General features: G+C 38.9%; 1 long non-coding RNA gene across 1 annotated transcript; it reads right to left on the minus strand.

Annotated features, from left to right (window-relative positions):
• Positions 1-5,411: 5,411 nt before the first annotated feature.
• Positions 5,412-26,223, minus strand: LOC132693309 (uncharacterized). Its single transcript, XR_009616715.1, has 3 exons — positions 26,149-26,223; positions 18,070-18,149; positions 5,412-6,082 (listed from the first exon to the last, which is right to left on the minus strand). It is a non-coding gene; the product is annotated as an uncharacterized LOC132693309 (long non-coding RNA).
• Between the last annotated feature and the right edge of the window lie 1,710 nt (positions 26,224-27,933).

Here is a 27,933-nt window from a genome sequence, read left to right on the forward strand (position 1 = left end):
TCTCAGTGACAGAGGAAGCACAGACTTCTTTTATAGAGACTTTGGGAGTCAGTGAAACCTTCCCTAACGAAGGGATTTCTAAATTGAGACCTGAAAAAAAAATGACTAGGGATTGGGCAGGTAAGAAAGAGAGAAGGGGGCTGGGCAGAAGGTGTGTGTGTGTGTGTGTGTGTGTGTGTGTGTGTGCTCTGGTGAGGGTTAAAGAGACAGGAAAAGTGTGTGCAACAGGAAACAAAAACCAAAGTCTAATTGATACATATATTTAGCATATATTGGCTTTCTACTTCTGAAGTCAGACTGCATCATGGAGCTTAATTCCTTTGGAAACAGTCACAAAAGCTGAAAACTGGACCAGATACATTGTCCTCATTTTACAGATAGAAGCACTGAATCCTAGTTCAAGGAAATGAGTTCCCAATGCCATGCAGAGTCATTGGCAGCAGTTGGGTTCCTGGGCCAGTCTCTTTCCAAGACACCCTGCTGCTGCCTCTGTGGATTGTTAAATGGTTTCCACTTCAGCCAGCCAGCAGTAAATGTATGCAGACAAATAACATGTTTTATGATTCCCAACCACCACATTCTAGCTCACGTTCTTCTCTTGATTATTATTTAATAAGAAAACCATAAATTATGTAATATAATAGTACATATCTGTACTTAATCTCTAAACAGATGTGATCTAGAAATGATTCCTCTCAATCTTCCCCTCAACACATCAATTCCATCCTGAAAATGCATCCTGAGTTTTTATCTTATAGGCTATAATTCCATCTTAATCATATCTTTGCTAGACAATCTTAGTTTAATCCTCTTTTTAAGTAGTTTACATCAGTTGTAAGAGCATGGCCTATGGAGCAGACAGACTGGCATCCTGGTTCTGAGTGGACTACTTAACCAGCTGTGTGACCTTGGACCAGACACATAACATGTTTGCATTAGTACCTAGACTCATGGTGTCCTTGTGGGGATTAAGGGACAACATGCATATAAAGCAGTGCATAGTGATATATGGTTCATTTTGAAAATTTTTGACTTGTTAGATATATTTTTCAACACCACATCATAAAATCATAGCTAAAATAACAGCTGCTTTAACTATTCCACTTTACTTAAAGGGTCTATAGACTGATAACATTCTTACCTGCCAAAATGAAATACCCATTTAGCTCCCACCACTAGACTGTAGACTTTATAAGAGCAAGAACTATGAATTTCCTCTAGCTTCTGGCATCTGCTACTATGATAATCACATAGGGAACACTGATAAATATTGGTTAAATTACCTAATTATTTGGTGTCTGGGCCAAAGCTAAAACTCATGCTTCCTGACATCCAGTTCGATATCTATATCTCTATCTTTATATCTATATCTATATCTATATCATCATCTATATCTATATCATCATCTATATCTATGTTGTATATATATATTACTGTATATACATGTTGTGTGTGTATATATATGTATATGTGTGTATGTATATACATATATATATATATTACTGTACCAAAAATTAAGGCAAAATAAAAATTTCTGATTCTTCATGTTGTAAAGCATATTCTGGGGGAAATTTTGTCTTAGAAATTTCAAGTTATTCTATGATGTTCCAATATGATGCTTTTTATTCTGCCTGAACCCCATTGGTACAAAGTCGCATGAATATTAATAGTTGGGAAGGGAGTGAGGACTTCAGCTGAGTAGTTAGGAAGTGAGGCTGTGCTTAGTGTGAATGCCCCGCTGGGTGGTGGATATATGGCAAGGCTCAGGCACTGTGTTTATGCATTTTAAATTGCTTTCTTTACAACTCCAGTCCAGAGGAAATAGCATCTGAGCCAAACTGGATCAGGGAATTCCAACCCAGTGAAGTAGAACTGAGAAATCTCAAACAGGCCTCATACCCCTTGAGCTTGGCTACAACTACTTACGTAGAAATAAATCCCACAAATGAGCTCTTCAACACACTATACTTACCATAGCCTTATAAAGAGACTTTGAACAAATGTTATTTCCAAACCCACTTAAGTTGCTTAAGCTGTGGAGCTCCTGGCCCTAATTTTAGTAGCAACAATAACAGCTGATGGAAATATTGCTGTGGCTTGCAGATGTGAAATACCATAGAAACCTGAATAGTTTCTCTTGATGGGATGACATCAGATTCTCCCAATAACTGAGTGCATGCTTTCTGGATTCATCTACTTCTTACAAAACAACCATTACCATATGCCAAAAAAATTAGCAGTGGTTTCCCTTCCTCCTTTTGCCCTTCCCTTTTGGGTCGATGATAAAATAAACATGGAACACATGATCCCTGTCTGCCAATTATGGTTAGATGTACAAAATTAACCTTTAGCTTAACATTTGTTAAGCAACTTATTATAAGAATCGCAGTGTTATGGTGGTTTTCAGACAGTAAACTGTGCTAAATGCTTGAAAATACACAAAATTTAAGAGCTGACACATTCTGTTCTTAAGTGAAAGGGGTGCATTCTGATGTTTTGGCACTGGTTAAACATCCAGTCATTCCACTGCTCTGTCTGTGGGAAGTATGCTAATAGGTTATTGCTATTGCCTGTGAACTTCCAAGGCAAGTGAAACCCAGAATTTCAGAACCCTGATGCCAGTGGTTCTCACTGCATTTGATGGATGCAAATAATCTTGGCTTTAATATTTTAGTTGATCTGGAAGGTATTAACAAGGGATTTTTATCACAAGCAAAATCTTATGGAAACAAATCCTACTGTAAGAGTTCATTCAAGTTACTCTTAATAATGCTTGATGTCTTTGATATAAAAATGTCTCCTGACCTTTCATGTTCCTTTTTAACAGTACATATTTTAGCTTGGTCATCATCCAAAAAATTAAAGAGAGTCTTTAAAAATAGTATGTCTCCATACATCTCATTTTTCAACAAACAAAAACTGAGTGAAAATAACAAACCTCTTCTGGAAAAATTTTAAAAGCCCTTAATACTGGGAAAACTTATATTTTAAAGGAAAGGACAGCCAAAGGTCTGGTTTGGCATAAGGAATAAAATTGCAGGTTAAGAAATGGCAACAGACATTTTTTTCCAGCTACAAAAGAAAGAAAGAAAGAGAGAGGGGGCAGGAAGGGAAAAAGAGGGAGGGAAGGAAGGAAGGAAGGAAGGAAGGAAGGAAGAAGGAAGGAAGGAAGGAAGGAAGGAAGGAAGAAAGGAAGGAAGGAAGGAGGAAGGAAGGAAGGAGGAAGGAAGGAAGGAAGGAAGGAAGGAAGGAAGGAAGGAAGGAAGAAGGAAGGAAGGAGGAAGGAAGGAAGGAAGGAAGGAAGGAAGGAAGGAAGGAATCTATGGCATGTGGTAAGTTATCCCTTTTGTGAGGTTCATGAAGCTTATGAGGTTCATGACTCAAAGTGGAAAACTCACTGTGGGGACAAGAAATTTAGTTTAATTGGATGAGCCTTCTGGGTATGTTTAAATGTATACAGTGTGCAAATATTTTAAGATATTTACATTAAACTTGGAAGTTTCAACACAATTGAAATTTGAACTGTTTTACGCAGGTTCCTAATAACAATGAGAATTTTCCTCTCCTGTTCTGATTTGTGTCCATATTTCATTTTCACTTTTCTTTCTGGAAGGATGGACTACTAGAGGAAGGATGGGTAAAAAAATAGGTTGAGATTGTGCACAAAATTTCCTTAAGTAAGTACAAGGTGTGGCTTTTGTTGTTGTATCTGTCAGATTGTAAACTTCTTGGCCACATAATAATCATGTACATACTCTTATTTTATGAGAATTTTATGGTACCATTGTGTGACAGGTATTTGCCCTTTATAGATATAGATACTCTTTCTGAATCAGACAAGGGAGGTGAATAAATATGTACAAGTTGCTATAATGCTGGAAATCGACCCTGGCAGCCCGTCTCACATTTGGACCGATTTAGGTTGGTCTTCGTTTGGGGATAATGTACTAAGCCAGGACACAGGCATAAACATTAACCCTGGCACCGCAACCATGTTGGCTTGTACCATGGTAGAATTTATGAGGTCTCTTCATACAGTTAAGACTCCAGTAGTAATTTAAACCAAATTAATCACATTGGCCATATTGGTTCAGTTCAACTCTGGGATGTCTTAATTTGGTCAGAGGTGCATTAACCAGCAATTAAAATAAATACAAGAATATATATTGTTCTTTCAGTGACAGGCAAAACTAGTAAGGATAACATAATTTAATCGTTGAACTATTCAGTTTTTTTCAACCTATCGATATTTAAAATATGTCTTACAGTAAAGATGTCACAGCCTGTTTAAAAATACAAACAGACCATTTTATGGTCCCCCATTTATGATGGTTCAACTTTTAATTTTTTTTAACTTACAATGGTGTGAGAGCCATATGCATTCAGCAGAGATTGTACTTCAAATTTTGAGTTTTGATCTTTTCCTGTGCTTTCGAGATGCTGTACAACGTTCCCACGATGCTGGGTGACATCGGCCACAGGTTCCAGTCAGCCACGCAACCGTAAGGCTAAAAAACTGATGTACTCTCAACAATTCTATGCCCACACAACCATTCTGTTTTTCACTGTCAGTACAATATTTAATGAATTATGTAAGATGTTCGACACTTTATTGTACAATAAGCTTTGTGTTAGATCATTCTGCCCAACCGTAAACTAATGTAAGTGTTCTGAGCATGTGTAAAGTAGGCTGAGCTAGGCTATGATGCTCAGTAGGTTAAGTATATTAAGTGAATTTTTCTGTCTGTAAATGAATTCTTGACTTATGTTATTTTCAATTTCTGATGTTTATCAGACTATAACCTCATTGTAAGTCAAGAAAGATCTGTACGTAATATAAAACAGTTTGTTCTTATAAAATTATTGATATTTTTATTTTTAAAATTTTTTTAATGTTTATTTATTTTTGACAGACAGAGAGACAGAGCATGAACAGGGGAGGGGCAGAGAGAGAGGGAGACGCAGAATCCGAAGCAGGCTCCAGGCTCTGAGCTGTCAGCACAGAGCCCGACGCAGGGCTCGAACTCACAGAGTGAGAGATCATGACCTGAGACGAAGTCAGACGCTCAACTGACTGAGCCACCCAGGCGCCCCTATTGATATTTTTAAAGTATTAGCTTCCTTTTCAATAAATATTGTATTTCAAATTACTTCATCTGAAAATAAAACCCACAAATAGCAATAATTCTGTAAGCTGTTTTTTTTTTTTTTTTTTTTCCTTTTCTTTTGTATTCCTCGTAACATTTAGCATAGAGACTGGCCAGTATTTATAGAAGGAAAGACCATAAGGCCATTCAATTAAAATTAATGTAGGTTTTAGGTTCTATAGACTGTCGACTATGGCCACAATAATGCCACGTAACAAACCGCTCCAAAACACAGTGGCTTAAAACAACAATTCTTTATTCCTGTTCACCAGTAACTTCTTTTCTGATCTCCTCCCAATATTGTAGGACCTTATTAAATGCAGCCAGTAACAATCAGCACATTTTCAACTTTTGCCTCAGAATGTTTTTCCTCCAATGGTGGAAATTCAATCAGTGCTTCTCTTCTTTCTTTGAGGTTCTCATAGGTGACAGTTTTAACATATGTGTTGTCATTATGTAATATTTCCAACGACTTTTCTCTAAATTTCTTTGTTCTCCACCAACCAATCCCAAGACTGATGCACACATTTCAAGTATTTGTTATGTCAGCACCTCATTCTTGGGTACAAATTTCTGCATTAGTCAATATTGCCACAAAACACTACTATTCTGAGTCACTTCACAATCCAGTGGCTTAGAAATAGCAATTATTTATTCTCTGGTTCCTGTTAATCGGTCAGCTAGGGCTTGACTGACTAGGCTCGGCTCGGCTGGTCTTGACTGCAAGCTGTGGTTGGGTCTGAGTCCACTTTGGTCTCCACTGAAGGGTAAGCTCAGATCTTCCCCATGTGTGACAATTCTGGGGTCCAGGCTACAGCTGCAATAACTATCCAGGGGAAGCTTTTCTCATGGTAACTGCAGAATTGCAGGATGCATGGCCAACCAGAAGCGCATCTCAGTCCTTTGCTGTGTCACATCTGTTAACAGTTTTTTGACTAAAGATAAACACATAACTGAGATTTAGGGAAGTACAATTTGTTTCAAAGTGTAGGTGTAATTATTACTAGAGGGAAATAAACAATTTTAGTCAGTAATTGAATCTACCAAAGATCCCTCTGTTGAAATTTCACTGAAATAATGCAAGTAATGATTATTCTACGAAAAACTATGGAAAGTAATACTTAATTTATTTTCAATTCTGTATTCAATATTCTTTCTATATTTCCTAAAATATCATGCCAACTGTTGGTAACATTAAACCAGTTTAATAATCTTATAATCAGAGGTGCCTGGGTGGCTCAGTCAGTTAAGTGTCCCACTCTTGATCTCAGCTCAGGTCTTGATATCAGGGTCATGGGTTCAAGGCCCTCATTGGGGTCCACAGTGGGCATGGAGCCTACTTAAAAAAATAACAATCTTATTATCAGCCTGATTATATAGTTGAAAAGATTACTAAAACAAATAAAATAATCATTTATGTTTTTTATAAAGCTTAACAATTTTTCTTGGGAATTAATAACAGTGAAAGAAAATTATCAGATCTGACTTTATTTTCTAAGTTGTTGTGAAAGATTCTTTTCAATATAATAGTATTAGGGAGTAATTTTTGTTGATTCCTTTTCTCAAAAACACCTGGCAAACTTATATTAATGATATGCTTCTTGTCTGAAATGAAACTCTTTACCTTGTCATAATCTGTATGCATTCTGTTGAGTTCTTAATGGTGAACTGGTAGGGAAAGTAGAAAGTAGCTAAGCAGTCCCGAGTCACATTGTCCAGAAAGAATTAATTACTCAGTCCAAATCCATCCTTTAGTTATTGTCCACAGGATCTAAACGTATGGACAAAGCCAAAGGAGTGGGAAGCTTAGGGCAGAGTTTAACTATAGAGATTTAAGGCAATTTTGTTCCTAGGTGCAGAGGGAGTGTGTCCCTATTGGAGCCACTAGTCATAGAGATGCAGAGCCATTTTCCAGTAATCTTGAGAGAGGAGACTTATTTAATTTGTCTCATTTGGTCACATGTAGGGCAGCAGGAACAACTGCAGATCTCATTTATTGACATTGGAGAAGGCTCTAAGAGTTTGCTATCTTGTTAACAATTGGCTTAAAGACTAATCCTGTGTATTAGTTGTTTACTAAGAATTTGTTTGGCAGGGTGCCTGGGTGGTTCAGTCAGTTAAGTGTCCAACTTCGGCTCAGGCCATGATCTCACAGTTCATGTGTTCAAACCCTGCACTGGGCTCTGTGCTGATAGTTCAGAGTCTAGAACCTGTTTCAGATTCTGTGTCTCCCTCTCTCTCTGCCCCTCCCCTGCTTGTGCTCTGTCTCTCCCTGTTTCAAAAATAAATACACTTTAAAAAATATTACAAGAAAAAAAAAGGAATTTGTCTGGCATTTCTCCCTGGTTCCTGAGAGGTAGTCTATAAATCTCTGGAATTCCCAGAGTGATAAAAGTGTCTTTATTGTTTATGGTGGGGCCCTAAATAGTCTGTGGTAATGAGATAGGGATTGCAGCCGACCACAACCAGAAAGACCCAGCATGTAACTAGAGGGTTGGAGTCTTGAGACACATGGTATCAACCAGCCTTTCAGGGAGGGGAGAGAGGCTGGGGACTGAGTTCAATCACACAGCCAATGATTCAATCAGTCGTGTTCACTTAATGGAATCCCAACAAAATTCTGGACACCAATACCTGAGGGGGTTTCCCTGTTAACAATATTCTGCTCATTTGTTACACATTGCTGTGCTGGGATAGGGATACATCCTGTCTCCACAAGGAGATGACACTGGAAGCTTTATGTTGGAACCCTCTCAGACATCACACTACGCACCTCTTCTTTTGTCTGGTTATGATTTGTTTTTGGTTTTTTGGGGGTCTTTTTTTGCTATAATAAAACTGTTATCGTAAGTACAGTGCTTTCCTGAGTTCTGTGAATTCTCAGAGACCAAAACTGAAGGGCTAGAGGGAATTTCAAAATGTGAGTCAATTGTTCAAGAGTGAGGTGCCCAGAGCTGGTAGTCTAACTTCAGGTAATCAGTATGAGAAAGACTGCAAGTAGTCAGAACAGAGCCTGCACTTAAAGTAGTTGTCTATGAAGTGAGAGTGGGCTAACACAGCCCAAGCAGATTAGGATTTGTGTATTCAGATGACTGAGAAGTCATCTTGTCTCCCTGAGGTAACAAGAATTTTACTCGACTTTCTAATTACATATTATTCGTATATATGTATATAGTCAAGATTTCCTGTTAGAGGTGCCTGGGTGGCTCAGTTGGTTAAGCACCCAGCTTCTGCTCAAGTCATGATCTCATGGTTCATGAGTTTGAGCCCACATCAGGTTCCATACTGATGATGGGACCCTGCTTGGGATTCTCTCCCTCTGCTCCTTCCACTGCCCCCCCCCCCCCACACACACCGACCCTGCATGTGCATGCACTCTCTCTCTCTTTCAAAATAAATAAGTAAACTTAAAAAAAATCCCTTTTAAAAAAATTTCCAGACAAATCATGTTCAAAGCAAATGTTCCAAGTATCAAATAATTATTTAATAAATATTACAATTATAATTATTTTAATTTTTATATCTTTCAAGTGTCTGAAAAGGAAAAAAATATTTACCAATTGTATACTATGCAGTAGACAGTATTTACCTGTTTTTTGCTTTTTTATTGTCCATCTCCATTGTTCTGTGCTCTGTTCTGTGCCACAGAGGCTTGATGTCTGGAAAATACATTTCCCAGCCACCCACCCCAGCTGGCTTCCTTTTATGTTCTGGCAATGAGAGGTGGTGGAAAGTCATAAAGTGAAAGGAAAAAAGGTACAGTAAAACCTTGGTTTGTGAGCATAATTTATTCTGGAAACATGCTTGTAATCCAAAGCACTTGTATATCAAAACGAATTTCCCCATAAAAAAATAATGGAAACTCAGATGATTCGTTCTACAACCCAAAAATACTCATATAAAAATTATTACAGCACTGTAATATAATACAAAATAGTAAAGATAATACAAAATATAAAGAAAAATAAACAAATTAACCTGCAATTACCATCAAAAACCTTCGTGGTTGGTGTGAGGGAGGGAAGAGATAGGAGGGTTATTGTGTAGGACAACTTTCACTATCACTATCACTGCTGCCTATTGGATCCATGGAATCTTTCTCTTTTAACAAGGAAGCTATGCAATGACACTTGCTTTTGCCTCCTTTTGAAGATGTCGTGGATACGCAACATTGCATTGACCCACAATCCCGCAGCATGTGCTTGGAGAAAGAGACAGAGAGAAAGAAGGAAAAACCATTGGCTCTGTTGCAATCACGTGACATTCAGCATCACATACTACTTGTATTGCAAGACACAGCTCCTTTATCAAGTTAAAATTTATTAGAAATGTTTATTCCTCTTGCAGAACACTTGAAGAACAAGTTACTCTCAATCCAACATTTTACCATATTTTTCTCTTTTCAGCTTTAACTCTGGCAGTGGCAGAAATAACAACAAAGGTAATGGCTCCTCCATGGCAATATGGACTCCATGTTTCTACTCAGGCTCTTGTTGTAGAGTTGGTGGAGGCAAGAGGCACTTTGGATGCCACTACAGAACAGTGTTCTTGGGCTCTGAATCCATTACCATAGCTACAGGCTTGGGGATTTTGTAATGCTAGCTATGGTATAAACTCCTGGTTGCTTTCAACTGGCTCCAGGGACAGCCCTTACAGCAACCTCAGCTACACAGTGATCATGGGATCTGGGTGATTTTCCTTCCTCTATCCTACGAGCAATAGCAGCAGCTTTGCATAGTTACTAAGATCAGGGATGCTTCACTTCCTCACTTTTGCTCCTCCAGCCATTCCAACACTTTTGTATCCAGTTCCTGGTTCCATTTTTCCGTTTGAAATATTAATATTTTCCAGACCAGATACAGACTGATGATAAAGAGGGCAAGTAATGTTTTCCTGAAAAGTTTTGTCAAATGTAATTTTTTATAAATCAAGAAATATTTTATGCAAACAGGAAACCTCTTTAGAAGAAAAATAAACCCTCTGAAAGTGATATACCCAATCCTGCTTCAAGTACTCATCAAATAAATGTTTCTGCTTCTTTTTCTTTTGAAAGCTGTTTGTATCTGCCATTTTATTCCTAATTTATTCTACTCTCATATAGTTTGCAAATTATTTTCATGAATTTATAGCAAAGTATATTGTGATAATGTAAACATGCTATTGTCAAATTTAATATCTATCACAATCAGCCCGAGTGACAATGAGATTGGCTTATTTTATTTACTTAAGTTTACAATTCCAACCTATACCATAAGGGCTGAGTAGAATTTGGGACAGAAAGACTAAAAATCAATTTTCCTAAACAATGATACGTTATTGGAAAAAAAAAACGAAATGAAGATTTTATTATGCAGGTAATTATTTAGGTTTTATATTTCCAAATAACAATGACCTTCATACTAAGATTGCTTTTTGCAGAGGAATTCAAAATGAGTCCAAATTGGTTCCTGACCACTGAAATCTGAAGGTTTCCATGGATTTTATACTAGAAACCTTTAAAAATAAACTTGAAACAAGGAACAGAAAGACCTAATCACTTAGAAGTAACTAATAGCTATTTTAAGCAAGTAACACATATTCCAGGTAATCATTAGAAGACTGATTGATATGACATGTGTCTGTAACTGGGCCAAAGGAAAAGCTAGAATGATGTTTTGTCATAGTCAGCTCAGGCTGCTCTAACAAAATATCATAGACTGGGTGGCTCATGGTTGACTCTTGGTTAGAAGCTTCTTCCTGGCTTGCAGAGAGCTGCCTTCTTGCTGTGTCTCCACATGGTGGAGATAAAAAGAGTTCTGGTCTCCTCCTCTTCTTGTAAAAACACAAATCCCATCATTGGAGCATCACTTTCTTGACCTCATCTAAACCTAATCACTTCCCAAAGGCTTCATCTCCTAACACCATCACACTGAGAATAAGAACTTCAATATATGAATAGGGGTTGGGGGTGGGGACGCAAACATTCAATGCCTAAAAATAGTCGAGCTCAATTCATATATTTTAAACAAAGGAATTGTGGCTTAGTAAAATACAATAAATAAGGAAAAGAAATCAAGAATAATTTTAGTAGTTTCTAGAAAATAGTATTCCATACTTTTTAATGTTCTACTTTGCAGCCTTAGTTGTCTTAAAATAATAAAGTGGGAATTGTCATTTTTATGCTGATTTCAGTGTTTGTAAATTTTGCTTTAAATTTACGTTGTTTTAAATTGTGGGAGCATCTCTTACCGTTCGTCTCTATTTTGTAGTTGATATTCTATTGGGAACAAGGTATATTTACATAGCATAATAACATCCAGATAAAAATATTTAAAAATCTTTTCTGAAAAACATTTGTCTACTTCTATATAACCAGACGTTTGTATTGTAGAAATAATATAACTGATTATTATTTCTTTAATCCAGCTATTTGGTAACACATGAACACAACTATATTCCTTATATTGCTTTACATCTCAGTTTTCTTGTTTATAATATATAACATAAAAAATATATTTTTGTTTGTTTCTTTGTTTGTTTTTAGGGAAAGAGAGAGTGCAGGCAGGGAGAGGGGCAGAGGGAAGAGAGAGAGAATCTCAAGCTGGCTCTATGTTCAGCATAGAGCCTGACTTGGGGCTCAGTCCTATGACCCTGGGATCATGACCTGAGTGGAAATCAAGAATCAGATGCTTAATCGACTGAACCATCTAGGCACCCCTCTTGTTTATAATATTTGAGTCTGTTTAGTGTTTATCAGTATAAACAGAGTGAAACATACAAATTACTTTAAAATTGGGGGAGAAAGCTCAACTGCAAGTTATCACCACATCATCATTGTTAGAGATATAATTTTTATTTTTAATATTTGAAAAGAAGCTTGAATAGTTAACTACAATCATATATATTCTTTCCTTTAACCTAGTAATCATATACCTAGTAATTTATATGAAGAGAAAAATAAATTGAAATACATTCTATAGTTATGAAGAACTTAGTATGCCTTCTACTGGAACAAGAAATTGGAAAAAATCTAAATGTTTAAAGTTAAATGTAATCTGATAAGTTAAGCACATAACAGAATGATTACTGTTGTAATTATGATTATACAAAAACACACAAAAAGTGGATTTGATATAATATGAAGTGGGAAAGCAGAACATATTTTATGCACAGACAGGAACTGCAAAACAAACATATATATACATTTTGTCAGGTTAATAAGCAAAATGAAAATGAGATTTTAGAAGACTGAATTATGTTTTTGTTTTAAAAATATTTGATTTTGTTCATACTTCATTTTAATTTAAATAAAATGCTTCCTTCAAGTTAAAATGCTTCATTTGGAAAGGCACTGAAGTTATGGGTAGGGTTGGAAACCCGAGAGGACTTTAAAGTTTCTTGCTAGAGGTAGAATAAGTCTATAAAACCAAAAAATCTTTTTGATTACACGTAAATAGCAAAATTTAGGGGGAAAAATGTTGGGATTAAGGCCAATAAAGAACATCCTCTTCATGTTTATACTAGTTGAGAATAAAGGCAGGGGAGGTAGATAACTGAAGATAAAATTACCAACTTAACTACTGAGAAATTGAATGGAGGGTCTGGTTTTAGATTTGGACCAAGAAGGCTTGTTTCTTCCTAACACTCCAATTCCTTGGTGTGCAAAGCTTGAAAAAAAGCGCTGAAGGGCAAGTCAGGAGACATGCACTTACCAGTACTGCAGTTCACATCCATCTAAAAATGTAGAAGGAAGAGGCAAAGAGAAGAAATTCCCTAAAGAGAACAGACTTGATCTTGTTTCCCAGGTCTTGCCACCCACCACAGAATACTGACCAGGGGTCATGCGCATGCAAGTTTCTCTTTCTTCCTGTGACACTACAGTCATTAGGCACAATCAGATGCAAATCAATTACTCTACAAATTTTTATTTTATTTTAAAACTAGGAATGAAGTCATGAAGGAAAAAAATTCCAGGATGAAATTTTCTCTGGAAGCTTTATTTTACATAGTTTTTCCAGTGAGAGAAAAATATCTTTAAAATATTTGGGTTTGTGCAGGTTTGCAACTAGAGTGAGGTGAGTAAAGCACCTGCCTTTTGAGCTAAATTTAAGGGGCTGCCAAAAAAATCAACAATCAACACAAATAACATTTTTACGCAATAGTTTTAAGAAATACAATTAGTGCAAATGGATGATGAATAAAATATTAAAATGTTAAACAAAGATAGGATCAGTAACCGATTTTTTCATTTGCCTCAGACTCCAATACAGTTTGGCATGTCACTGATTTGGTGACTAAAATTAATATATTTTAAAAGAATATTCGTCAAGCTCTTTTTTTTTTAATGTAGGGAATTTAAATGCTAGAGTTAAGGTCTGAGAAGCCGAAAAAAAGTGTTTTAAAAACTCTCAAGGTCTAAGATTGCTTATAAAAATCCACTTGGTTACTCATTTTTTAAAAAAAAAATTAATGTTTATTTTTGAGAGAGAGAGAAACAGAGTATGAGCAGGGGGAGGGGCAGAGAGCGAGGGAGACACAGAATCCAAAGCAGGTTCCAGGCTCTGCGCTGTCAGTACAGAGCCCCATGCAGGGGTCAAACTCAGTAACCATGAGATGATGACCTGAACCAAAGTCAGACACTTAACCAACGGAGCCGCCCAGGCACCCCTTGCAAGGTTGAAAGCCAAAGGTAATACTCTGATGAATCTATAATAAATAATTTCAGGCTCAGAAATTTAGAACAAACAATATATTTGGGGTGTTTTGAGAGAGAGAGAAAGATTGCATGTGCTCTGGGAGATCTTGACCTGAGCCCAAATGAAGAGTCAGAAACTCAACCGTGCCTCTAGGTGCTGAGGATACATCTCTATTTTTCTTAGCTTTCAAAAATGCACTTTGTGTCCAGTGCTATTGTATCATAAACAGAACCCTGAAGGATAAGGTAGGAAAGTAGTTTTTTTTCTCCTATCAACTTGTCTAGCAATGCATTTAGAAACAACGTTCTTTTTCCTACTTTGTAAGATAGGAACAATTTACCAAATCTCTCCTATGTGCTAAAGAAGCTCCTGGTCTTAAAGTCTAGGGAGTGCTTTGAGGTCCTGACCTTTTTTGATTTTAAGCCAAAGGACAAAGAATAACCCTGTCTTCCTCTTTGCTGTATCCCAGACCAGGTTTAGCAAAGAGTGTTGTGGAGTGACCCTTGGTCAACAAGACCAGCATTTAATACCAACTCTGTTTCTTGATGATTCTGTGATTTCGGTCAGGATACTTAACTTCTCCAGGCTTCAGATACCTCACTGATGAAGCACAATGAGGTGTTATGAGAATTCATTGAGGTGAAGGAAGTAAATCCAGCTTTAAACAGATAAAGTCATTGTCCATAAGCTGCCATTTTACCTCGTACAGGAGTTGGCACTTTTTTTCTGTAAAGGACCAGATAGTAAATATTTTAAGCTTTGCAAGCCATATGGCCTCCATCACAAGTCCTCAGTTCTGCTACTGAGGTGCAAACGCCACCACAGACAATATGTGAATGAGTAGGCATGGCTCTGTTCCAATGAAACTTTACAAAAACAGGTGGTGGGCCAGCTTTGGCCCTTAGGCCATAGTTATGCCAATTCCTGACCTAGTACAGCATAGTGTGGATTCAGGCCCTTAGAATCTTTTCATGTTAAAGATACTAGACTCAAAACTCCATGAGAACAGGAACTGCTTCTGTTTGTGTTCATCATTGGATCTCCAAGAGCTTAGTTAGAGATTTGCACTTTTTGAGGAAATGCTAGCTTCACAGCTCAGAGCAGTGCCTGGAACTTAACAACTGGGTAAAAAAAATCAGATGGAAATCTTTTTGATCTAAATATTCTGAAAGATAGGGGCATCTGGGTGGCTCAGTCGGTTAAGCATCTGACTTCGGCTCAGGTCATGATCTCGCAGTTTGTGAGTTTGAGCTCTGCGTCGGGCTCTGTGCTGACAGCTGGGAGCCTGGAGCCTGCTTTGGATTCTGTGTCTCCTTCTCTCTCTGCCCCTCCCCCACTTGTGCTCTGTCTCTCTATCAAAAATAAATAAATGTAAAAAATTTTTTTAAAAATTTTAATTTTTTAAAAATTTTAAAAAATTCTGTAAGATATAAAGTCATGATAAGATTCTACCATATACCCATTCTTTCCACACCTGTTTTTACACAACCATTTTGGAGAGTGTTCTCATTTTCCTCTCAGCATAAGATCAGTGACAGAGAGAGTGCTACAACTATTAAAAAAAATGCACGTGATCTGGATATTATGTTATTTATGCCCAAGTTCATAAAAAAAGTGTTAAGTCTCATGGGAGTAAACATCATAGATCACTGTGATTTATTAGAAACAGAGGGATTATGAATGACTTCTGTGATACTTCCCTAACAAAGCAGTGTTACAAGCATGATACTGTTTGGACCTGTGAAACTTGTACATAACAAGCATGGTGCTTAATATATAATTTTAATGGAAACACGACGTAAGTCATTAAGCATTTCTTGTTTTCCTGGACATCTTTGGCCTTTTAATTCTTCGCGTTCTTTCTTATGAATACTTTTTTTCCAGGCGGGTGTTTCTGAAGTTATTAAACATATCCAGTAAAGGGGCGCCTGGGTGGCTCAGTCGGTTAAGCGTCCGACTTCGGCTCAGGTCATGATCTCACGGTCCGTGAGTTCGAGCCCCGCATCGGGCTCTGTGCTGACAGCTCAGAGCCTGGAGCCTGTTTCAGATTCTGTGTCTCCCTCTCTCTGACCCTCCCCTGTTCATGCTCTGTCTCTCTCTGTCTCAAAAATAAATAAACGTTAAAAAAAAACATATCCAGTAGAAATTGGATCTGAAAACTGGATTGAACACAAAGGCTAGTGTTGTCACCAAATAGAGACATCATTCGCTAACAATTCTGCTTGTGGTGGGTCTGTTAATTTGTAGGGAAAGATGTGAGACGTGCTGCACTGTTATCTATGGAAAGCTTTTAAAAGAATAAAAATGTGTAGAAAACAATGGAAAAGTAGAGCTTACTATAGAATTTTTTACTTTTCCAACAAGTTTTTAAAAATACATATAATCCTGGGGCATCTGGGTGGCTCAGCCGCTGAAGCGTCCGGCTTTGGCCCAGGTCGTGATCTCACAGTTTGTGAGTTCAAGCCCCGCATTGGGCTCTCTGCTGTCAGCACAGAGCCCGCTTTGGGTTCTCTCTGCCCCTGCCCCACTCATGTGCTTTCCCTCTTTCTCTCTCTCTCTCTCTCTCTCCCCCTCAAAGATAATAAAAACAAATTTAAAAAGAATGCATATAATCTTACACAAATATATTTTAATCTCAAAACCTCAAATTACAGAAAATATATACTTATGAGTTTGTGATTCTAAGAAAATGATACAATTTTAATGTGAAAAATAAGATAAATATCAACCAAGCAAAATACAATATAAGTCCTATGTAACCCTAGCTCAAGAATTTATAATAATAGATTATTTTTCAATTTTATTTATTTACCTATCAAAAAATTAATACACGGTTGCTACATCAAATTTCTGTGTTTGGATCTCTGAAGATCACAAAGATTCATTTGAAGGTATCCCAAGAGCTTGCCATGTAGTCCAGGAAGTAGACTGAGTACAGATTATTCAGGGAAGGAAGCAAGAATGGGTGAGGTAAGAAAGAAGCAGCTATTATCAAAGTGGCTGGATATGGGCCAAGCATAAAGAGGCCAAGCCTCAAGGTTTCAACTGAGAATGTTGTTATTACAGACAGGAAGATCCCACTTCCAATTCTGTCCTAACACATGGGTACTGGTAAAGAGCCCCAGTAGGATATTGGCCAAAAGAGCAGAGTATTCGGAGAGCCTACTGTTGGGTGTTACTGTCGAAGGAGAATATCAACAAAAATACTAATACCCAGATTGGGAATAGGATTCAAGAGGGATCACTCTTCCTTTTCCTGGTGCATTTTTATCCGTGTTGTGATAAAATCAAATGCGATATACTGTTTTCTACAGGAGGCACTACTTAGACTGTTCATTTTCTGACATATATTAACCTCTATCTTAAAATTGCATTAAGTGGCCAGAGTTAGAAAGTTCTGTTTAAATCCGTAAAAGGCTCAGGCATTGCCTACACTGCCAGTTCAAAGCTTGAGAGCCCCCTCCATCTTAGGGATGTTAGTCCATATGTCCTAGTATTTACTACATAAAAAAGAAAGGACATAATCTGTAATTTTTGCTATGAGTTCAAGTGGCACATAATTAAAATAACCTATGCTTCTAAAACACTCCAAAACTGTTATAGTCATAAGTTTTGGCATTGCACCTTTAGTTCAAAGTCATTTCAAAACCATATTGTATGTGGATCAGTGACCAAGTAGATGCAGAGCAAGGTTGTTTACAATGGACTGGAAAATGGTTCTCTTCACTGCAGATTAGAAAGGGGATTTTGTTAGGAGAATAAAAGCAAATCCAAATATACATGGGATCTGCACATTAAGAGGACATAGAACAGGCTGTATGCTGGTTTGCAGTGCCCTGAATGAAGGCACATTTCTATATGGTTTTTGGTGAGAATGCAATACGTGCTGGTTGCAAAGTAACACCGAAGAAACAGATTCTTTTCTTCTCTTGGCTGTAATTTACCTATCCTTTTCCTGAAATGCCAGTTTGGGGCGTTTCATGCAAGCACAAGGCTAGAAAGATAATAAAAACCAAATGAGTGCTTGGCACATTTCTCAGACTGTAATGAAACCAGAGTAATTGAGGGAGTCAGCAAATCACAGTTATCAATCAAATTGTGAAGGTGGTGGGTACAGATGCCAGGTCTGATTTGCTGTCGTGGTCCAGAGAACCTGTTTTGTTTTGTTATTGATTATTTTTGTTTGGTGTTTGCATTATTCTTGAAAACAGAATAATGCACATTGCCCCACTAGGACATATACTTACACTTCAACTTGAGAGAATGAGTCAAAGGTCACAGGGTTGGGTCAATTTCTGAAAGGAATCTGCATGGCAAATATCTAATCCTAAAAGTGTAAAGAAAGCAGATGAGCTAATTGCAAATATAAATAAAAAGAAAACAGGCACTTCAATTAGTGCCTCAGTTAATCTGGATAGATTGAAAACTCACTTCCCACTCAACTCTAAAATTAATCTTCTCTGATAATGGAAGAGATGTCATTGCAGTGATTTCAGAAATAATGAATTTACCGAGAAATTTAATAAAAGAAAAGGATAAATCCCAGAACTTGGCATCAAATAAGAAAATATTGTTGCTCCTGAATTTTTATTTACCTCCCTTTTTCCTCCTTAATTTGATCTTGCTTTTATCTAGAAAACACAGGTAAATGATCTTTTCTTTCTCTTCCTTTTTTTTTCTAAATAAAAGACCATCTCTTGTATTCAGACTAGACTCAGAACAAAAGCAATTTTTACCCTCGTTCTGAATTTTAAAAATGTTGCGCTTTTTGTTGTTGTTGTTCCAAACAGTTTACTCAATGTAAATGTTGACAAATGAGTCATCCAAGTCCCAATTTTTATCATTTAATTTCTGATGGAAAAGGAACTGGCTTCAACCACCATTTAAGGGAAAGAACAGTTGCTTCTCTCCTACTGATAAAAATTTCAGCACTATAGGCAAGTTCCCTTGATGCTAATATAGATATGGTGGGCCCAACAGACAGGTGGAGTTGGCAAATAAATGTTCATTTCTTCCTTTTATGACTCAATGTTATCATGAGGGAAATCGAGAACATTTCCACAACACAGCTGTGTGGGATTCTCCTGCTCGTCTATCAAGATAACGCAGAGTCTTTTCCTCCCCTGCAGTTTGGCAACCAGTGCAGATCTGAGTAGGAGATACAAGATTACTCTCAAGTTCTGGGCTCCACAGGAAGTGTGGGTCCTGTTTAGAGTCGCCGCCTCTATCTATCAATTTAAGAGTCCCCATAGCTGCTTGTAGGCTGCTCTGGTTTATAGATCATACAATGGTAAGACTGGATAAGATAAACAGTCGATGTTTACATCCCCTCTCGGGCTCCCCAATAAGTCATTTTCTGGCACGCTCCCGTGTACCTCTGCTGAAAGGAAACCCACCACTTTCCAGGAAGATTTCTCTATTTTTGATAACCTCTAATTTTTAGACGTGTTTTCCTTGTATTTATTCTTGAACCTGCCAAAATACAAGTGACTTACTTTTCCTAATTTTATGCTTCAAGGTCACCCATAGGAAGTGAATTTTTTTTTTTAATACAAAAACATCCTTACATTTTGAAAGCAGCCCTCATGTTCTTCGGGCTGAAGTTCTGATTATTCTAAGAATTCCTCTCATGAAGGGGTCTTAAGTCTTTTCTGCTTTGGACAGAGTGATTTCACCCAACATCCAAAGTGTGATCAGACCACTGAGGGCCAAAGTGGCCTTGTAGCCCTGGCTGACCCGATGGCCAGAGTTTGTCCTCTGCAGTTCAGTTCTTCCTCTGATATCAGCCAACGTCAACGAGAGAAATCAAAGATGCTGCTGGGCATTCTTAGGAATCATACTTGCCTCTGGAAGCATCACAGTTAAGGCAGACAAATAGTAATAATTTATACTTTTAAGTTCCTCCAGAAACAAGGACTTCAGAGGAAAAAAAGTCCAGGGCCAAAAAGCCAAACTTGTCATCTTCCCCTGCCAGTGACTTTCAGCCTTCCACTTAACCGGATTCAAATGTCATGAGCATCCTTCAACCCCCTTCATCTTTGCTATAGCCAGTGAGCTGTAGTTTCGCTGTTTCCCCCATCTTGACCCTCAGACCCCATGGCTAAAATAAAGCCTTAGACTTTCACAGTCTGGTGTGGCTTACTGGCATCTAGCTCAACCACGCACCTAGCCTGAATCTCCTCTAAGTTTCCTTAGCCTCCACTGCAGTCCCATTAAGTAAATGAGAGCAACAGGGGATGGGAAATTTCAACAGACGGAAAAGCTTATACCAAGTCCAAAGGGGACCCTACTCTATTTCCAAGTATTCTTGTATAGGAAAATACAGATGCAATATTGTCAGGCCCAAGTTTTCAAGAGAAGCAGAAAATCATATTTTTTAAATAAACTTCTTTGATTTTTTTTTAACATTTATTTACTTTTGAGACAGAGAGAGACAGAGCATGAACGGGGGAGGGTCAGAGAGAGAGAGGGAGACACAGAATCTGAAGCAGGCTCCAGGCTCCAAGCCATCAGCCTAGAGCCCGACGCAGGGCTCAAACTCACGGACTGCGAGATCGTGACCTGAGCTGAAGTCGTAGGCTTAACCAACTGAGCCACCCAGGCGCTCCTAAACTTCTTTGATTTTTTAAAAGCTTTTTGGGGGCACCAGGGTGGCTCAGTCAGGTAAGCGTCCAACTTCAGCTCAGGTCATGATCTCACAGATCATAAGTTCGAGCCCTGCGTGGGACTCTGTGCTGACGGCTCAGAGCCTGGAACCTGCTTCACATTATGTGTCTCCCTCCCTCTCTGCCCCTCCTCCACTCTCTCTCTCTTTCTCTCTCTCAAAAATAAATAAATATTAAAAAAATAATAATAAGAAAATAAAAGGGTTTTTTCTGTTTGTTTCTTAAAGTTGGTTCTCTCCCCCAAATATGTCTTCTGGGTGGTTCTAGCCCTAGCCCATGTGCCACTGGTTTGGGACCTTTGTCCCATACTACATTTTCTCAATTGTTCCAATAATTCTTACAATAACTGTAAAAGTATTAAAGAGAATATTACTTAGACACTAGAAGTAGTATAATCAAGTATGCAACAACTATGACACCATGTTAAATAAAACAGTGAAACGTATGTGTATCATATGAGCAACAATTATACTTTTAAAACTCTGATTTAGAAAAAAAAAAGGGAATTAGAAAGCATGAAAATGGTGAGTTTGGATGGAAAGACTATTGTGACTTAAATCTTTCCTTCTTCTCCTGTACAATACTTTTCTAATTCTCTCCTATGAGCCAACATATCTTCTAGAAAGACAAAGAAAATGAGTATGTCTCAACTATCATGTTAGTAAAAGGAAAATCAGAACACAAGACTTTATAGGGACTAGAGGAATTTCTTGATCTGTTACCTGTCCCTTGTAGCATGTCTGTACATTTTAGTCTTCTTGTATTCCTTTTAATGTTAACTCATGTTCAAATTACGCTTTTTTTCAGAATGAATTTTGGTAGAAAAACTAGAAATATTGTAACATCGAGATGAAGGGAACAGAAATGGGAAATGAAAATACTATATTTGTTAACAAGGGCATAAAATAAGAGGAAGAATCATACACTCGATACAAGATAGATCAAATTTTCTTATGCTGCCTCTTTCTAACGGGATCTGACTTATTCAAAGCTAACAGTTTTGAGCACCCCCTCGAGGTACTATTATTATCTCTGTCTTAGCGATAAAGAAACTTAGACCCAGTGAGGTCAACCCAATGTCACAGAGCTCCTGAGTGCCAGAGCCAGGGTCCGCATCCAGGCTACTGTCCCTCCAAAGTTGTCATGACTTCCTACCGCTTACTAGCCAAATAAACTTAAGTCAAAATAAAAAGCTTCCTGCCACCTAACAAAGTAAAACAAAACGAAATTAGGATTGGAGCTTTTCTAATATGTCTCTTCTCTTGTCAGATTTGTGGCCCAGCCGCAAATGACCTGTAGCGTTTCCACTCAACACAGTTATGTTTCTAATGACGTTTCTTCCTTTTCTTCTTTCTTGCCTCCCCTCCACCCCTCTGCACAATACTATGTAATAACTGTGGCCGGCAATTTTGAATGTCACACGTGACTTGTAGCACAAGCAGAAAATTTGAAGGACTATTTCATTTGGGATTTCTGAAGACAATATAAAGAACAACCCTGTTGGAGTAAATTCACTGTCACCTGATATTGTGCATGCTGATTAATTGCATGTGTTAGGCATGTGTTTTTATTCCACAGTCTTGATGTTTTCACATCTGGGGCCTTGCTGCCCTACCCAGGACTGGCTAATTCCTAGAGATAGCAAACAACTTACCCGGGAGCATGTCTTTCATATCAAACTAACCTTTCCACAGCCTATACCCAACCCCTTCCTATAATGGGCTCTTTCACTCAGGGCCACTCTTCCTCTGCCTTCATCGCCCCAGGGCCAGGTACCATACAACCAGGGACAGTCTCTATGCACCAGAGCCTGCTGAAATTATTGAAACTAGCCAGTCCTAAGCCTGTTCACCCTGTCTTGCCCGTCCGTTCCCATGGAAAATACAATAAGGTCCCTTCCCCACGTGTTTCCCCTACTCCCTCTGCTTTCTGACTGACCCTGGTGCTTCCCTGTGTGCCCCCCTTGGCATGGAGTGCCCCCTCCTCTTGGTATCTGTGAATATATCAAGCTATCTTTTCAATGGCAATTATCTCTTAAGCGATCAGCCTCACCATATCTGAATAAAAATAAAATCTACATTTTAAAACACTCCAGAAAGCCTCAGTCTCATGACATGATTCACACACCCTGGAACGCTAGGTTTGTTATTATGAGTCTGTTTGTGTTGGGCATTAACAGTGAGTCAGCTATGACTCCAACTGGGGCTTTTACAGGCTGGTTTGGACAATAGCTCATAAATGGCTATGCCCATTTTATGGGAGAACTGTTCAGGGTATTTACAATGCGTACAAACCCTTGTGTTTGTCGCGCAGATGATTAAGCATATAAATAAGTTGTGTCAGTGCTTAAAGCACAAGGCAAGGTGAGCACCTGACATTTCATTACGGTCTGCCACCTGAAACCATTGTGACCTCAGACAGGATTTGACTCCTCGCATGCTAAACGGGAACATGGGTGTTCTAGGTAAGAGCTTTAAAGTAGCAGCAATGGCATGAAGGGTTGCAAGACTAAAATATAGACGTTTAAATGCGACTCTGAGAAAAGTTTTAAATGCCTGAAATGAATTCAGGCTGGATAGTAAATACTCACAGCCACCTCATAAAACATTGTTTATTTTCTCTGATGAAGGCTCCCTCCCTCGGCATCCTTTCCTTGCCAATACGTGACGTTCTCTGGGGCAATTTCCAATCACCGCTGCTGCTAGCCAGCTGATCACCATAGTAGTCAACACACTGACCCTGGAGAGGAACAAGATGCCCCACTGCCAGCCAGTTTGCAGGATGCAGCCTCAGCAACGTGAAAGCTCCAAACACCCCTGTGCTCTCTGGCTCAAACTTGGCAGTGTGGGGAGGCTGCCAGGACACCACCAGGAGGGGGGCCAGGGGAATGGTGTGCCAGAGCCAGCAGGTGGCAATGGCCAACAGCAGCTCAGAAAGCAGGTCAGTATTTCCAGCAGTTAAGACAGCCAGCAGGGGTGGGAGCCAACGCTGCCCTTGTTATCCAATGTATAGGCATTGTTATAAATGACATTGGAGTCTCTGTACATCTCTCGTTGGGCTTGTTAGCCAGGTGGCGGTTTTACCAGAGTCATCAATGCTCCAAGCAAAGCGTATGCTATATCATTTAACTTACATTTGAAGCCAGGGAGTTACATTTCTTAAAATAATGTCTTGGAGACACAATAACAATGATCTCTGGTATTCATATAGTACTGTTCTCTAAGGCGGTTAATGCACCTGCCAGACAGCATCTGAATCAAACTGAGCCTACTGCTCATGGTAGATGAGGAAATGCCATCGAACAGCTATAAAAATTAGAAACATAAGATGTGGACGTGATGCTTTGGAATTAGGGTCGTGCAAAATTTGAGACAGAATCAAGATGAAAGTCTAGGAGTTCTGAATGGCACTTTCATACACAAGCCAATATATTAGTTGGAGAAGTGTATAAAACTCTGAGTGGTGTTTGTGTCCATGCTATATTCACTTCAAATGACAAGACTGAGACATGGTACAATATGGGCTTTTTTTTTTCATTTTGATCTGGAATAGGATTAAATACGTACTAGAGAAGAGAAAAATGGTCATTATAAATTTGTTCTAAATCCTTTCCAGAGCAGAGATAATGTGGAAAGCAGATGTTATAAGAGATGTTTTCCAAGTTGGAACAAATTTCAGTAAGTTGTAATGCTTCTGAAATGAGCAAGGCCTAGCAATCAACAAATATTTATTGCTGGCCTACAATAAAGCTAGCACTGCCATTCTTGAGAAACACATACAAAAAGTCTAAGACCAAGTCTGTGATTTTAAGGACATCAGTGTTGTTGGCAGAGAACAACTAGCAAAAGAATTACTAGCCAACATGAAAGGAGACAGTGCATAGATTTCTCCTGTCATCAGAGTAGGAGGAATAGAGAGGTGGGTGAAGCCTGGAGAGGTGTAGGGAGGCTACCCAGAGAGAAGGGATATACTGGCTGGGCCTCCGCGTGGGTAACATGGGCCCCAAGTGCCTCATCATACAGAGCCCTACACAGGGAGACAACTTTTGTCTGTCAAACGTTACTAGAGCAAGCTTCAATCACTGAGACCCAAGAACTATGTTAGGATATTGGTGAACAAGACAGGTTGTGATGGTTCTTAAAAGTGGAGAAAGGAGTCTGAAAACAGCCAATAAATGCTGCTATGTCTCCTCAAATTCCATCTAGCTTATTATCTGTGCTTTGGAACCATCATCTATGTCTAAGTCAAATTCACCCAAAAGAAGAAGCAAACCATACTGCCTCAGTTACGACTGCCTTCCACCTCCTGTTTTTACAAAGCCAATGCTCATTTTTATGGCTTTTTTAAAAAGTAGAACCAATTAGAATGGGGTGGGGAGCTGTAAGCTCCTTCTCACCCTCTTACTCCCCTCCATCCCCAGGGGATGAACTCCTGATGTCCCTTAGGTAAAACCTCCTGACTCAGGAAAATAGAGTTTGAAAATTACTAAATGTGCTAATTCGTTAACGACTTTTGGATCCTATAATCCTGAGAATACAGCTAAGAATACCAGGTGGTAGTTTTAAGTGCAAACAGAGGCTAAAGATACATTCTTTCTAAAATGTTACAGTTAACATCTGGTACTCAAATTTTGGAGCTGGATATAGGGCCGCTCCCCTTCCCACCGCCACACATCGGTTCCCCTTCCCACTGAGGGCCTTTCCCCCGCCACACATCGGTTCATCTTTTTCACATCTGTGTGGTATTTTATAGTTAGGTTCACATAGCACCCCTTTTTGCTGTTACCAACGTCAACTTTCGAACACAGGGATTGCTCACATTTTACTCCAGAGTTGCAAGAAAGGTAGGCTCCAGTAACTTCTTGCTCACAAGGCCAGTGAATATTTCAACATGACAGAGTCATTTGACATACCCCCTTGCTGTTTCTAAGCAGCATCTAGCACAAGTTGTTTAGAACTGCTGCTTCCTGGCTTTGGATTTGTTTCGTGTTACTTTTTTTTTTTTTTTTTTTTAAAGAACATTTTGAGCTGACTTCCTTTTTGGTACCATTCTCAGCTCTTTTCGTTCCATTCAGTTCTGCAGCATCTGGGAAAACTCTAAGGCATTACGCAGCTTTCCCCTGAAGTTTGCTGGACCCCTGGTAAAGTTCCACATCGTCCTTCACATTTCAAAGTATGAACACTGCCGTCAGGGGGGCAGCAAGGAGGATGTGGCCAAATGGAGACAGTCACACTCAGCTGCCTCTCTCCCATCTGGGACATGATACAGGTTTTGGAGAAGCAGCCTAGAGTTTGGGAGATGATCTTCACTACAGAACAAAGACATATGGACCCCTATCGTTCAAACGATTCCCCCAAGGAATTCACTGGCTGAACAAGGTCAAAGAAGTCACAGGGCTAAGTTTCTTCTGTATCCTCTTGTCCCTCAACTCCCCACTTAAAACAATTCAAAAGGTGAATTTATATCGTAATACAGAGGCTTCAAGCATGGCTGAGTAAAAGGACTTCTTTCAGTTCCTCAAATAGACCAAGCTTGTTTCTGCCACAGAACGCTTGCCCTAACCCTTCCTTGTCCACTCTGTCTAAAATAGCATGCTACCCCCTCCACACCCTGGGTGCCCTTTAATACACTTTCCTGTTTTATTGTCTTTACAGCACTTACCAGCATCTGAAGTGATCTGGTTAATCTATTGGTTAAGTTTTTCGTTTTACTGGTTTTTCTTCATCAGTTGCTCTGTATTAAAATAGAAGTTTCATGCAATCATTGACCTAATGGATGTGTCCCTAATTGTATCCTTGCAATAGTGCTTACTTAGCACATAGTATGTGCACCCCCTCCCTCTCCAAGAAAGAGAATGAATAGATAAAATGCTTGTTGGGGCGCCTGGGTAGCTCAGTCGGTTAAGCATCCGACTTCAGCTCAGGTCATGATCTTGTGGTCCGCGAGTTCGAGCCCCGCGTCAGGCTCTGTGCTGACAGCTCAGAGCCTGGAGCCTGTTTCAGATTCTGTATCTCCCTCTCTCTCTGACCCTCCCCTGTTCATGCTGTCTCTCCCTGTCTCAAAAATAAAATAAACATTAAAAAAAATGCTTGTTGCTTTCTTCTGTCATTTTCCAGATACGGCTCTAATCACTCTCCTTCAGCTACTCCTTTTTTTTTCCCTCTTTCTTTCTGATATTGGAGCAGAGCACTTAGATGGCATAATATGCTGAAGTACAATTATGGCTGGAAAACATTGTTCTTTGAGAATCTATAAAAATATAATTCCAGACAGCACCTGTCCTACTTCAGCTCAACTTGAAGGAATTACCCACTTGCTAGAATCAGCGTGTCAGCTTGTGAAGGCATCATTACCCAGGTGACCATTCTGCATGGGCAAGTGGGGTGACAATAGAGTACAAATGGACCTGAGAGGGAGAAAGCTAGAATTATTGCCCGATGTTTTTTCTCTTTAAACTTGCAAATATCACCCACGTAGTCTCTGCCTTGCAGGAAAGCAGGTGACCTGTTGATTTTTATTATGAACAAATTATAGTGATGGCACATATTGTTTGACACTTTTGCTTCATAGTCCTAAATTTCAAATTGTTCCAATGAACAGAAGAAAATCTTAGCAGCCCATATGGGTTTCAGACTACCAGTTGCAGACTTGGAAACACCGTGTCTGAGCCCACTGAATCAGGCAAGCAAAGATGCGACTTTGAAGTACCAGGATCTCAACTCATCCCATGTACAGAGAAACACAGAGTGCTGTACCCATCGTGCATGAACGTACAACTCACAAAGTGAGAAAAGAGAAAGAGGGAACATTTGTAGCATTGGTGCACACCGTCAGAATCAAAATAGAATGGAATAAAATGGAATACAATAAAAGAAGCACATCCTGAAGTATTTATCTAGAAAATATCTTGACAGAACGTGATCTGACCTCACATGAATCCTTTTTGTGGGGAGATGGTCTTCTATTAGAATCTTTACCTAAGATAGAGGGATTGCTTCAACAGGGCAGCCCTTCTCCAAGGAGCCATCATTTGGCCCATCTGCTAAAGAACTGTAGGGAATAACGTCTGCCCTACTGGCCTCAGCAATCCACGGCATTAATAGAACATAAGTGCTTATGCAATGGCACTGGATCCGTGGCAGCTGTTTGTTCAATGTTTCATGCTTTTAGCCACATCTGCTCCAAATGAGTGTTAATATTGCAGTGGCATCCACTAAGGATGGGCTCTGTCAGCTTTGCTAAGGATCAGTCTGACCTCAGCAACAATGGAAGAACACTCTGTCCCAAAGTACCATCTTTCAAAATATCCTTATCCTCTCAACCTGCAGGTTTCATCATCACACCCTCCACCTTCAGCTTTCTCCTTTTCCATGCCCCTCCCCAAATAAAAACCCAAGTCAGTGAATCTCAAGGAGAAAAATTGCATTTATTTCTAGCACCCTGTCC

The sequence above is a fragment of the Panthera onca genome, chromosome B1 (assembly GCF_046562875.1).
Source record: "Panthera onca isolate mPanOnc1 chromosome B1, mPanOnc1 haplotype 2, whole genome shotgun sequence".
NCBI lineage: Eukaryota > Metazoa > Chordata > Mammalia > Carnivora > Felidae > Panthera > Panthera onca.